Source organism: Somniosus microcephalus, chromosome 5 (genome assembly GCF_052327205.1).
Source record: "Somniosus microcephalus isolate GS21.2 chromosome 5, FLI_Smic_1.0, whole genome shotgun sequence".
In the NCBI taxonomy this organism is placed as follows: domain Eukaryota; kingdom Metazoa; phylum Chordata; class Chondrichthyes; order Squaliformes; family Somniosidae; genus Somniosus; species Somniosus microcephalus.
Genome location: NC_140991.1, coordinates 283,927,436 through 283,939,599, shown reverse-complemented (window position 1 = coordinate 283,939,599; position 12,164 = coordinate 283,927,436). Strand labels below are relative to the sequence as shown.

At 45.0% G+C, this 12,164-nt stretch overlaps 1 pseudogene; it reads left to right on the top strand.

The window, feature by feature from the left end:
• Nucleotides 1-12,164, top strand: part of LOC147117779 (nucleotide-binding oligomerization domain-containing protein 1-like) — a 42,695-nt pseudogene that overhangs the window by 16,674 nt on the left and 13,857 nt on the right.

Genomic DNA, 12,164 nt, shown 5'->3' with positions numbered 1-12,164 from the left:
GACTCAATAAGAACATAAGAACATAAGAAGTAGGAGCAGGAGTAGGCTATACGGCCCCTCGGGCCTGCTCCGCCATTCAATAGGATCATGGCTGATCCGAATCTAGACTCGCGTCCACTTCCCTGCCCTCTCCCCGTAACCCCTAATTCCCTTATCTGCTAGGAAACTGTCTATCTACATTTTAAATTTATTTAATGTTGCAGCTTCCGCAGCTCTCTGGGGTAGCAAATTCCATAGATTTACTACCCTCTGAGTGAAGAAGTTTCTCCTCATCTCAGTTTTGAAAGGGCAGCCCCTTATTCTTAGATTATGCCCCCTAGTTCTAGTCTCACCCATCAGTGGAAACATCCTCACCGCATCCACCCGATCAAGCCCCCTCATAATCTTATATGTTTCGATAAGATCGCCTCTCATTCTTCTGAACTCCAATGAGTAGAGGCCCAACCTACTCAACCTTTCCTCATAAGTCAACCCCCTCATCTCCGGAATCAACCGAGTGAACCTTCTCTGAACCGCCTCGAGAGCAAGTATATCTTTTCTTAAATATGGAAACCAAAACTGCACGCAGTATTCCAGGTGTGGCCTCACCAATACCCTGTATAACTGCAGCAAGACTTCCCTGTTTTTATACTCCATCCCCCTCACAATAAAAGCCAAGATTCCATTGGCCTTCCTGATCACCTGCTGCACCTGCATACTAACTTTTTGTGTTTCATGCACCAGGACCCCCAGATTCCTTTGTACTGTAGCACTTTGCAGTTTTTCTTCATTTAGATAATAACTTGCTCTTTGATTTTTTCTGCCAAAGTGCATAACCTCACACTTTCCAACATTATATTGCATCTGCCAAATCTCTGCCCACTCACTTAGCCTGTCTATGTCCTTTTGCAGGTTTTTTATGTCATCCTCACTCACTGCTTTCCCTCCGATGTGAAGCGGGACAAAAGTGCGATTTTGCCCTAATTGGGCACTTGGTTTCCAGCGTGTGGGAACCCCTGGCCCAATGAGCCTTTTCATACAGAAAGTCGCCTCCGATGACATCATCAATGCTGCTTATTTAAGGCCTGCAAGCAGCCTTGCTTCTTTTTCAGCCTTTAAACTTTATGCCCATTGTTCTGAGCACTTCCTACACCAATTGTGTCCACCAGTAGAACAAAGTGTGCTCCAAGATTCGATGAGGCCCCCCTCCAAGCTCTGGTGGAGGGAGCAAGATCAAATAACGAGGTGCTCTTCCCTTCCTCAGGGAGGAAAAAGCCTCCCCAGCAGACTAAAGCTGTGTGGCTGCAAGTGGCCCAGGAGGTCAACTCCATCTCGATGAGCAGCAGAACCTGGCTGCTGTGCAGGAAGAGGTTTCATGACCTTCTCCGTACAAGAAAAGTGAGTATGACATTCCCAATCTGATCCCCATCGCTTCTCCTCACCAGCACTCTGCTTTGCCAACCTCTTCCTCCACATCCCACTTGACCCTTACATCCCTGCACCCTTACCCATTCCCTCTCTCTCTATGGTCACATTCACTTAACTATTCGACCATGCAGCCCTCACACTCCCTATCACTGTGATGCTATGACAACAACTTACAACACACAGGGAGAGCCCTTTGTCTCCTTCTAAGCATCTATGCTATGGATTCTCTCCACTCACTCCTTCATTCTCACTCAAACTCCACTTTTGTCTCTCATTGCAGGAAAAGAGAGCCCACAATAAGAGGGAAAGAGCGAGGACAGGAGGAGGGCCAGCCTCAGTAGCCCAGCTCACCACTTTGGAGGAGGCAGCCCTGGAGATCGCCGGAGCGGAGGACGATTCGCAAGTGGGGGACGGACAGACGGGTGCATCATAGCAAGCTGGTGACAGCATCTCTCTCATTGACATTGCATGAGTGACTGAAAATGATTCTGATGCTCTAACAGATTGAATTATGATCATCTGCACAATTCAATGTACATGCAACCTTTACCTCACATCTCTAACTCTTTCCTTACTCCTCCACAGGACCATCGAGTGCCCCCGTCCCCACTATCCGGGAGGAACAGCCTGAGCCTCAAGACTCCTCAGAGGGAGCTGCAACCTTTGAGGGCGCACCGTCAGCAGAATTCAGCGCACCCAGCACCAGTGCGGACAATCACACCTCGGTGGGACCTTTGTGAGATAGAGTTGTGTTGTCAGCTGGTGTATCACAGATCACAAGTGAGCATCAGCAGATGGTGGAGACAGGGACAGCAGTGGCGAGTCCTCGTCGGAAAGCGCAGGACTCTCCCAGCTAAGCTCAGCTGCATGTCAACCCTGTGCCTCCGGGTCCATCCAGAAGGAGAGCGGTGCTGGAACTCCAGGAACAGGTGCAGGAGTCTCTGGCAGGTTTTGGCTCCAGGGTCGCTGCGAGTGTGGAGCGAATGGAGGAGTCCATCACGAACATGAGCAAAGCCTTTGTGGAGGCATTGGCACATGAACGCATCACCACGGAAAGGATGGCAACCTCCGTGGTAAGGATGGCTACCTCCGTGGTAAGGATGACTATGGTAGAGGAAAGGATGGCAACGGCCTTGGAGGAGCTAAGTCGCCAGGGTATTAAAAACATGGTCATTGTTCAGAATAGACTGACATCTCTTGAGGAGCGATGGTCAGCTATTGAGCAGAGAAACCAGACCTTCATGGAAGTCCTGTGGAGTAGGACTTCCAGTGCAGAAACGGGTCCTCGTGGCCCCCCTGAAGTGCAGCAAGGTGCTGTCAAGCTACTTGCTAGCTCTGAAGTGGGGCTGACCCATGAAAGGGATGTTGGTGGCTGACAACAAGGAAGTGGGGGCTCCTCTTCAAGTGCTCACACGACCATGCCACTACAAAGCCCTCGGTCAGAGCCCCACCACAGTCCTCACCCAACTGAGAGGGGCGTCTCATCCCCTACACAGCTGCAGGAGCAGCAGACTGTGCCGAGTCCTCACAGGTTTGCAACCCCAGAGGACAGCCGCCAAAGGTGTCGAGACAGGAGCAGCAAGAAAGTGAGCAAGGTGGCCTCCACATCTGCTGAAGCCACAGGGGAAGCACCACGTAGGAGCATGCGTAAGAGGAAGATAAAGCACAAGTAGTCACAAGGGTAGTCACTTGGGTGTTCTGTTGTATTGATTTTTGACAAGCCATCCTTCAATTGTTATGATAATCCGATTTGATGACAAACTGTTGAAGTTGTGGCCTGTGTCATTTCACAAATGGGACTTCCACACCAAGGGCTTAGGATGAGTTGCAATTGTCAGTATGGTGGTCAGAGTGATAGGAATCCATAGGTTCTTGTCCATTGTCGATGCTCTGATAAGAAGGTGCGAGGCAAAAGTGTTTGATTGTGCAGGCTAAGCAAATCTGGCCAACATGAGTGCGTCCCTTGCATCCCGGGCAGCAATGTGGTTGCGCGCTGGCGCCTTCTGGCCTGTGCAGCTTCAGGTGGGCGAGCAGCAGCTTGGCGCTTGTGTTGTTGCTCCTGCTGTTGGTTGTGCTGTTGTCCAGGGTTCTGCTGGTGCCGCGGCTGGTCTTCGTCCGATTCTGATGTCCAGGAGGAAAGGGAATAAATGTTCCCATGCTTCTGGTATATACCTCAGTTGAGGAAGTGCTCAGTCAAGGTGGGGAGAGGGGGTTCCCAGGGGGTCACACTGGAGATGGGTGTCAGGCTCCAAACTTCCACAACAATGAGTAGGCCTGCTAAAAGTTCCGCCAGACCTGAGACAACAAAGTTCTGCCACCTGCAAATGATAATTTGTGAAAACTCCTTTTTAATGGTGGAGCTGCAGCTGTTAGTAAGCAATCCACTTGTGAGGCTGTCAGGATTAACTGGCGTGTTCCAGAGGAGGCGTGCAGCACGTGGGAAAAGTGGGAAAATCAGAAAGTCCTCTCAAAATGGATTATAGAGGCAATTAACTGGTAGTTAAAGGCCTTAAGGGCCTATTGGAGGCGGGATGGAAAGGGGTCTGAAACCACGAATGTGGGAAAATTGCTCGGAGGCGGGATGGAGGCTGGATCGGAGCCGCCCGCCATTTCTTGGGAATTTTTACAACTCACATGCCTCCAATCCCGCCTCCTCAGGCCTGGCAAAATCGAGCCCAACGTTTCAGGTTGATAACCCTTCGCCAGTTCTGACGTTAACTCTGTTTCTCTCTCCACAGATGCTGCCTGACCCATAGAAATGCAAGTCTTTCTTTCAACTGAACAAACAAGGAAATCTGTCACTGAATTCGTTTTGTCAAGAATTAACTGTGCCTAGAGGGTAACATGGGGTACAGTCATGTAATGGTTATGTTACTGGGCCAGAAATCCAGAGACCTAGACTAATACTCTAGAGAATCTGAGCTCAAATCCCACCGTGTTAGTTTGAGAATCTGAATTCAGTTAAAGAAAACCTGGAAATAAAAAGCTGAAAACTTACTTTACAGTAAAAGTGATCATGAAGCAATTGGATTGTCATAAAAACCCAACTGGTTTACTAAGGTCATCTTTACCCGTTCTGGCCTATATGTGACACCAATCCCACACCAACGTGATTGACTCTTAACTGCCCTCTGAAGTGACCAAGAAACATAGGAGCAGGGGTAGGTCATTCGGCCCTTTGAGCCTGCTCCGCCATTCAATATGATCATGGCTGATCCTTTATCTCAATACCATATTCCCGCTCTCTCCCCATATCCCTTGATGTCTTTTGTGTCTAGAAATCGATCTATCTCCTTCTTAAATATATTCAGTGACTTGGCCTCCACAGCCTTCTGTGGTAGAGAATTCCACAGGTTCACCACTCTCTGAGTGAAGAAATTTCTCCTCATCTCAGCCCTAAATGTCCTACCCCGTATCCTGAGACTCTGACCCCTCGTTCTAGACCCCCTCAGCCAGGGGAAACATCCTCCCTGCATCCAGTAGTCTAGCCCTGTCAGAATTTTATATGTTTCAATGAGATCCCCTCTCATTCTTCTAAACTCTAGTGAATACAGGCCTAGTCAACCCAATCTCTCCTCATGCAACAGTCCTGCCATTCCAGGAATCAGTCTGGTGAACCTTCGCTGCACTCCCTCTATGGCAAATATATCCTTTCTTAGGTAAGGAGACCAAAACTGCACATAGTACTCCAGGTGTGGTCTCACCAAGGCCCTGTACAACTGTAGTAAGACATCCTTGCTCCTGTACTCAAATCCTCTTGCAATGAAGGCCAACATTTGCCTTCCTAACTGCTTGCTGCACCTGCATGTTTGCTTTCAGTGACTGGTGTACAAGGACACCCAGGTCCCTTTGTATATCAACATTTCCCAATCTATTACCATTTAAATAATACTCTACCTCTCTGTTTTTCCTACCAAAGTGGATAACTTCACATTTATCCACGTTATACTGCATCTGCCATGTATTTGCCCACTCACTCAACTTGTCTAAATCGCCTTGAAGCCTCTTTGTGTCCTCCTCACAACTCACAATCCCACCTAGTTTCGTGTCGTCAGCAAACTTGGAAATATTACATTTGGTTCCCTCATCCAAATCATTGATATATATTGGGCCATATTTTCCGATTGGAGGCTTCCCGCGTGTGGAAGCCTCCGATCTGGAAAGAATCTACGCACTTACCTGAGGGCTCCCGAGATGCGTACAGTTCTGATGCTGGGATCTCGAACTCCAAATGCGCAGGGCCTACGTATCCCAGGGGTGCATGCGGTTCACAAGCGTCCCTGGGATCACGTGGGCCATGGGGAGCCAATCAAAGAAGGGAATCTCCCTTCATACACTTGACAGATAGACCTGTCAAATATATGGATGGAGATCACCCCAAAAACACTTCAAAACATTAAATATTTTTTTTTTTTAATCACATTTTTAAAATTAGTTGAAATTACAATAAATTAAATATTTTAAACAAAAATTTAATTTTTTGAAAAAAATAATTAAAATTTTTTACAAGGCTAAAAATAAACTTACCTTTTTTAAAGTATTTTTAAATGATAAATGACTGAAATTTTTTTTTAAACGTTTTTCAATTCTTATCCTGGTAAAAGCAGGCCTTACCCCTGCTTTTACCAGGCATAAGATTTCTAAGGGTTTTCTGCAGGCAAAGGTTCTCCAGAAAGCATAACTATCCGCCCGCAGAGGCCCTTCTCCAGGACAGGCGTCCGATCTGTCAAGAGCATTATTGACAGATTGGAAATGCTGGTTTTCAGCGCATGTGCTGTGCATGCCTGAAACTGGCATTTCTGATGTCCCTATGGGTGTGTACCCTCCCGTAGAGATCGGAATATCCGGGCCATTGTGAATAGCTGGGGCCCAAGCACTGATCCCTGCGGTACCCCACTAGTCACCGCCTGCCACCCCGAAAAAGACCCATTTATTCCTACTCTCTGTTTCCTGTCTGTTAACCAATTCTCAATCCATGCCAATATATTACCCCCAATCCCATGTGCTTTAATTTTGCACACTAACCTCTTATGTGGGACTTTATCAAAGGCCTTCTGAAAATCCAAATACACCACATACACTTGTTCTCCCTTATCTATTCTACCAGTTACATCCTCAAAAAAACTCCAGTAGGTTTGTCAAACACAATTTCCCTTTCATAAATCCATGTTGATTTTGTCTAATCCCGTTGATATTTTCTAAGTGTCCTGTTATCACATTCTTTATAATAGTCTCTAGCATTTTCCCTACTACTGATGTTAGGCTAACTGGTCTGTAGTTCCCTGTTTTCTCTCTCACTCCTTTTTTAAATAGTGGGGTTACATTTGCCACCCTCCAATTTACAGGAACTGTTCCATAATCTATAGAATTTTGGAAGATGACAGCCAATGCATCCACTATTTCCATGGCTACCTCTTTTAGTACTCTGGGATGCAGATTATCAGGCCCTGGGTATTTATCAGCTTTCAGTCCCATTAATTTCTCCAGCACTATTTTTTTACTAATACTAATTTCCTTTAATTCCTCCTTCTCACTAGACCATTGGGGGGGAAAAATTCAGTTGTTTGCACCTCCCGTTAGCGCCTTAAGAGGGCGCTAATGGGGCACAAAGCAACTAGCACCCAGGTGTAGCGATGTTTGCGCCACTCGCAAAATTAACTAGACGTTTTGTGGCGGCGCTAAACACTACCGCCACGATCTCCTGCGCCGGCAGATTGTGACGTCAGTCGAGTGCGCAACGCCCCAGTCACGCCCAGGACCGGATATTGAGTGGTGCCCCCTGCCTTACCGCCTGCCACTAGCAACAACAGGTTGAGGGAAGCGTTTTGCAGTCAGAAAGGGACTGGGGGAGCGCTATTTAAAGGCGACTGCTTCCTGCCTTTTTTTGTTGGTGACATTTTTGCACCATGCATTCTGAGTGAGAGAGAGACTTCTGGAGAGATTCAACACTGAGTGAAGGAGTTTTGGGTACTGAGCAGCACTTTGCAGGTTCATTTTGATTTGCCCTTCCTTGCTTTGCCAGCGCTCTGAGGTAGCGCCTCGCTCCTTGGCCTTTGTGCCTTAAGACAGGTGTGAAGTGCCTGATTTAGCGCTCCAATCACGATAAAAGCCAAGTTTGCCGTCAGAGGCGATAATTAGCGCCAGGCACTAAACTTTGCACATGGCTGATAATGGTGCCTCAAATGGGGCGATACTAAATTTTTCCCCGTTGGTTCTCTAGCATTTCTGGGAAGTTATTTGTGTCCTCTTCCGTGAAGACAGAACCAAAGTATTTGTTTAATTGCTTTGCCATTTCCTTGTTCCCCATTATAAATTATCCCGTTTCTGATTGTAAGGGACCTACATTTGTCTTCACTAATCTTTTTCTTTTTCTTTTTACATACCAAGCAAGCCATCTAGTTGTATCAAGCTCGTGATGGGTAATAAATGTCGGCTTTGCCAGTGACATCCATATCCCGAGAATTAATTTAGAAAAAAGATAATAAGCTTTCTCTGATGAAAGGATCTGTACTGTCAAAGTAGATCTGCATCGATTTTATGCCCCTTGTGATATGCCAGCCTAATATTCGGAAGATGATTAACTCTGACTAACAATACTCCCCAGGCCCCACAAAAATACACAGAAAAATGTTTAATGACCATTTTGTGAGCGGCCTCCATTGATCCCTTAAAGGACCACCGGATAGACCACCCAAGCCTGAGTACCAACAACAACTTGTATTTATATAGCGTCTTTAACGTAGTAAAACGTCCCAAGGCACTTCACAGGAGTGTAATAAAACAAAATTTGACACCGAGCCACATGAGGAGAAATTAGGGTAGATGACCAAATGCTTGGTCAAAGATGTAGGTTTCAAGAAGTGTCTTAAAGGAGGAAAGAGAGGTAGTGAGATGGAGAGGTTTAGGGAGGGATTTCCTGAGCTCAGGGCCTTAACAGCTAAGGCACAGCCACCAATGGTTGAGCGATTAAAATCAGGGATGCTCAAAAAGCCAGAATTAGAGGAGCGCAGATATCTTGAGGGGTTGTGGAGCTGAAGGAGATTACAGAGATAGGGAGGGGCGAGGCCATGCAGGGATTTGAAAACAAAGATGAGAATTTTAAAATCGAGGCGTTGCTTAATCGGGAGCCAATGTAGGCCAGTGAGCACAGGGGTGATGGGTGAACGGGACTTGGTGCGAGTTAGGAGGACCTCAAATTTACATAGGGTAGAACGTGGGAGGCCGGCCAGGAGAACATTGGAATAGTCAAGTCTAGAGGTAACAAAGGCATGGATGAGGGTTTCAGCAGCAGATGAGCTGAGGCAGGGGCGGAGACGGGCGATGTTATGGAGGTGGAAATAGGCGGTCTTAATTATGGGGAGGATATGTGGGTGGAGCGTAGACGTCACCTGCTCCTCGAACTGGTATTGCAAACAGATCCTACAATCGGCAGATGACACTGATTTGCAAAGTCAAGTAGGTTTTGGGTGGGATTACTAGCTACCCATTTGCCAGCTCACCTGAAAATCGCATCAGGCGGCCAACAGGTGGGTGAGTTTTCAACGGAAAGGGGTCAAGCAGCATTTGAAATTTGCTCCCCACTTTCTTGGTCACTTGGATTAAGAGTTTTTAGGTGTAATTTCTTTTGTGGGAGGAAGCCGCAGAGACCCTCGTGAGTGATAAAGACTCAGGTTAACCTTGAACCCCAGTGCAGTCAGAAAGTGCCATAACACATTCTGGAATTTGGTTGAATTCTGTACTTAGTGTGAACCTGCCATTTGGCTTATCCGGCTTTATCTGGTGAACAGCGGAATTTCTTCAAAGCTTCTTTGCAGTATCCTCAAACTATCTGAATCGTCTTCTTAGCTCTACAAAAGAAAAAACTTGCATTTATATAGGGCCTTTCACGGCCTCAGGATGTCCTGAAGCACTTTGCAGCCAATGAATTACTTTTGAAGGGTAGGCACTGTTGTAATGTGGCAGCCAATTTGTGCACAGCAAGGTCCCACGAACAGCAATGAGATAAATAACCAGATAATCTGTTTTAATGATGTTGTTTGTGGGCTAAGTATTGGCCAGAATACCATGGACAGCTCCCCTGCTCTTCTTTGAAATAGTGTCATGGGATATTTTACGTTCATCTGAGAGGGCAGACGAGGTCTCGCTTTACCTCAATCATTCTAATATCTCCTATTGTGACTTTATTCAGGTTGAATGCAAACCAAATCACAGATGATGGTGTTCAAGTGCTAACTGAAGAACTTAAAAAGTACAAAATTGTTCAATTTCTTGGGTAAGTTAGCAAGATAAAAACGTACTACAGATTCTATTCTTCCCTTGAATCTTAGGAAGTACTGAGACAGATGGATAATTTATTGTTTACTGTGTATAGATATTATCAATGTGTAACAAGTGTTTCAATAAAAGATGTTTACATTTCATTATGTAGTGTATATATGGATGCATGTGACATGGATGTTTTATTTTATAATATATTTCTATTCGCTATATATAATCAATGATTTAAATGGAGACCTAGAGGGAGTAATATTGAAATTTACAGTCGACACCAAAATAGGAAGAAGAAAAAATTCTTCCGAAGAGCAAATGAATACTGATAAAATGGAGAAATGGTCTAAAAAGTGCGAGATGGATTTCAATGTCAGTAAGTGTGAGGTAGTATATTTTGGTTAAAAAAATAACGGCACTAATTTTACTGTGAATGGGAGTAGGCTCGGTGCTGTGGAAGAGCAGAGTGATTTGTGGGTACAGGTTCACAGGACATTAAAGGCAGCACCTCAGATTGATAAGGCTGTAAACAAAAATAATAGAATTCTGGGTTTTACCACAAGAGGTATAGAATGTAAAAGCCAATAGGTACGGTTGAGCCTTTATAAAATACTAGTAAGACCTCAATTAGAGTACTGGGCTCCACAATATAGGAAGGATATTGAGGCTTTGGAGCGGGTACCATGCCGATTCACTGTGAGGCTGTCTGGTACAGTATAAGGAAATATAAATATGAAGAAAGACTTTAAAATTGAGGCTTTTTTTTGTTAGAATAACACAGATATGATAGAAGCTCTTGATTGCCTGGTTAACCATCATTAAAGGGGTACTGTCTTCATGAAAACATTTTTGGAAAACCTCTGTTAACTTGAATCATAGGATCATAGAATGGTTACAGCACAGAAGGGGGCCATTCGGCCCGTCGAACCCGTGCCAGCTCTCTGGGGAGGAATATAGCCGTGAATAATTATTGCTATGGTGACAGCAAGTAGACACAACTTATGTTGTTTACAATATGTTTGAAACAAATGTATTTTCACAAAGCTTTGTATTTCCTTAAGAGACATTTTTCAGTCTTCACTCTGTTAGAAGATCTGCCTTCAGTTTATTATCTCATTACTAGCTCAATGCAACGTGCCATGAATATACAATGGGATGTAGTTCAAATGAAACAGTCATGATGTAACTAACAACAACTTGTGTTTATATAATGCCTTTAACATAGTAAAACGTCCCAAGGTGCTTCACAGGAGTATTATCAAACAAAATTTGACACCGAGCCACATAAAGAGATATTAGGACAGCTGACCAAACTCTTGGCCAAAGAGGTCGTTTTTAAGGAGCGTCTTAAAGGAGAGAAAGGTGGTGTGCGGGGGGGGGGGGGGGGTTGTAAGAGGTTAAGGAAGGGAATTCCAGAGCTTAGGACCTAGACAGCTTAAGGCATGGCCATCAATGGTAGGGCGAAGGAAGTGGGAAATGCACAAGAGACCAGAATTGGAGGAATGCAGAGTTCTCGGAGGGTTGGAGGAGGTGCAGAGATAGGTTGCTCTTTCTGCAGTTACAGAGCATGAAACGATCAATGATTCAGATGGTCTAGTTACTGCTATATTTTCTCTGTGTGAGACTCCAGTGTTTCTATTGTGTGACTTTTTTTATTTGTATTTGTTTTTCCAGCTTGTACAAGAATCAGATTACTGACGTTGGTGCCCAGTATGTTTCAACACTGATCGATGAATGTCCAAGTCTCATAAAATTGGCGTAAGCAAACTGACTTTGGAAACTCACGCATACTTTCAAATATCAGTCTGCGCTCACATTATTCACATAGTCGGAGATCAGGTTGTATAACCTCCTATTTTCATAGACTAACGTGACATGGAAAGGTGTCTTACAAGTAGACACTGTGGGTGTTGGGAGCACAGAAAGACTTGGGGAAAGTGTAAGTGGGTTACCAATGAACATCAAGTTTCCAATAAAATTGTGCTGCCTCCAGCAACCCCAATTTGGTGAGTGACGATTAATGTGAGGCCTAAATTTATACAGACAAGGAACAGAATTCTAAGGCAAAACATGCTCTGTGAGTGAATGTTACATAAAGAGGGAAGCAGCATGTGAAGATTTGTTATTGGTGTGCTGAGTAGTCATTCTTGTGTCCTAACATAAATATGAAGACTTGATGCAATGATGCATGCTTCCCCCTTGTAAAGAGTATAGTCAAAATAGCTGCACCCCAGCTTTTCAAACAGATATCTCGAGGTGCACTAAATAAACTTGGCCTTCTAGTCTTTGCATTGTCAGGAAGTGTCTGCTATCTGCTGTGCAGCCCCTTCTAGTGATGATACGGTGAGATTGGAATCTCAGAATCCCAGAATGAGAACACAGGAAGAGTATAGGATCTATAGGAAAAATTTAAATCCAAGGATGCACGACAGGCATCTAACACTTCTGAAATTCCCAGAAACTTAACCTTTGCAAGTGTTAACATGAAC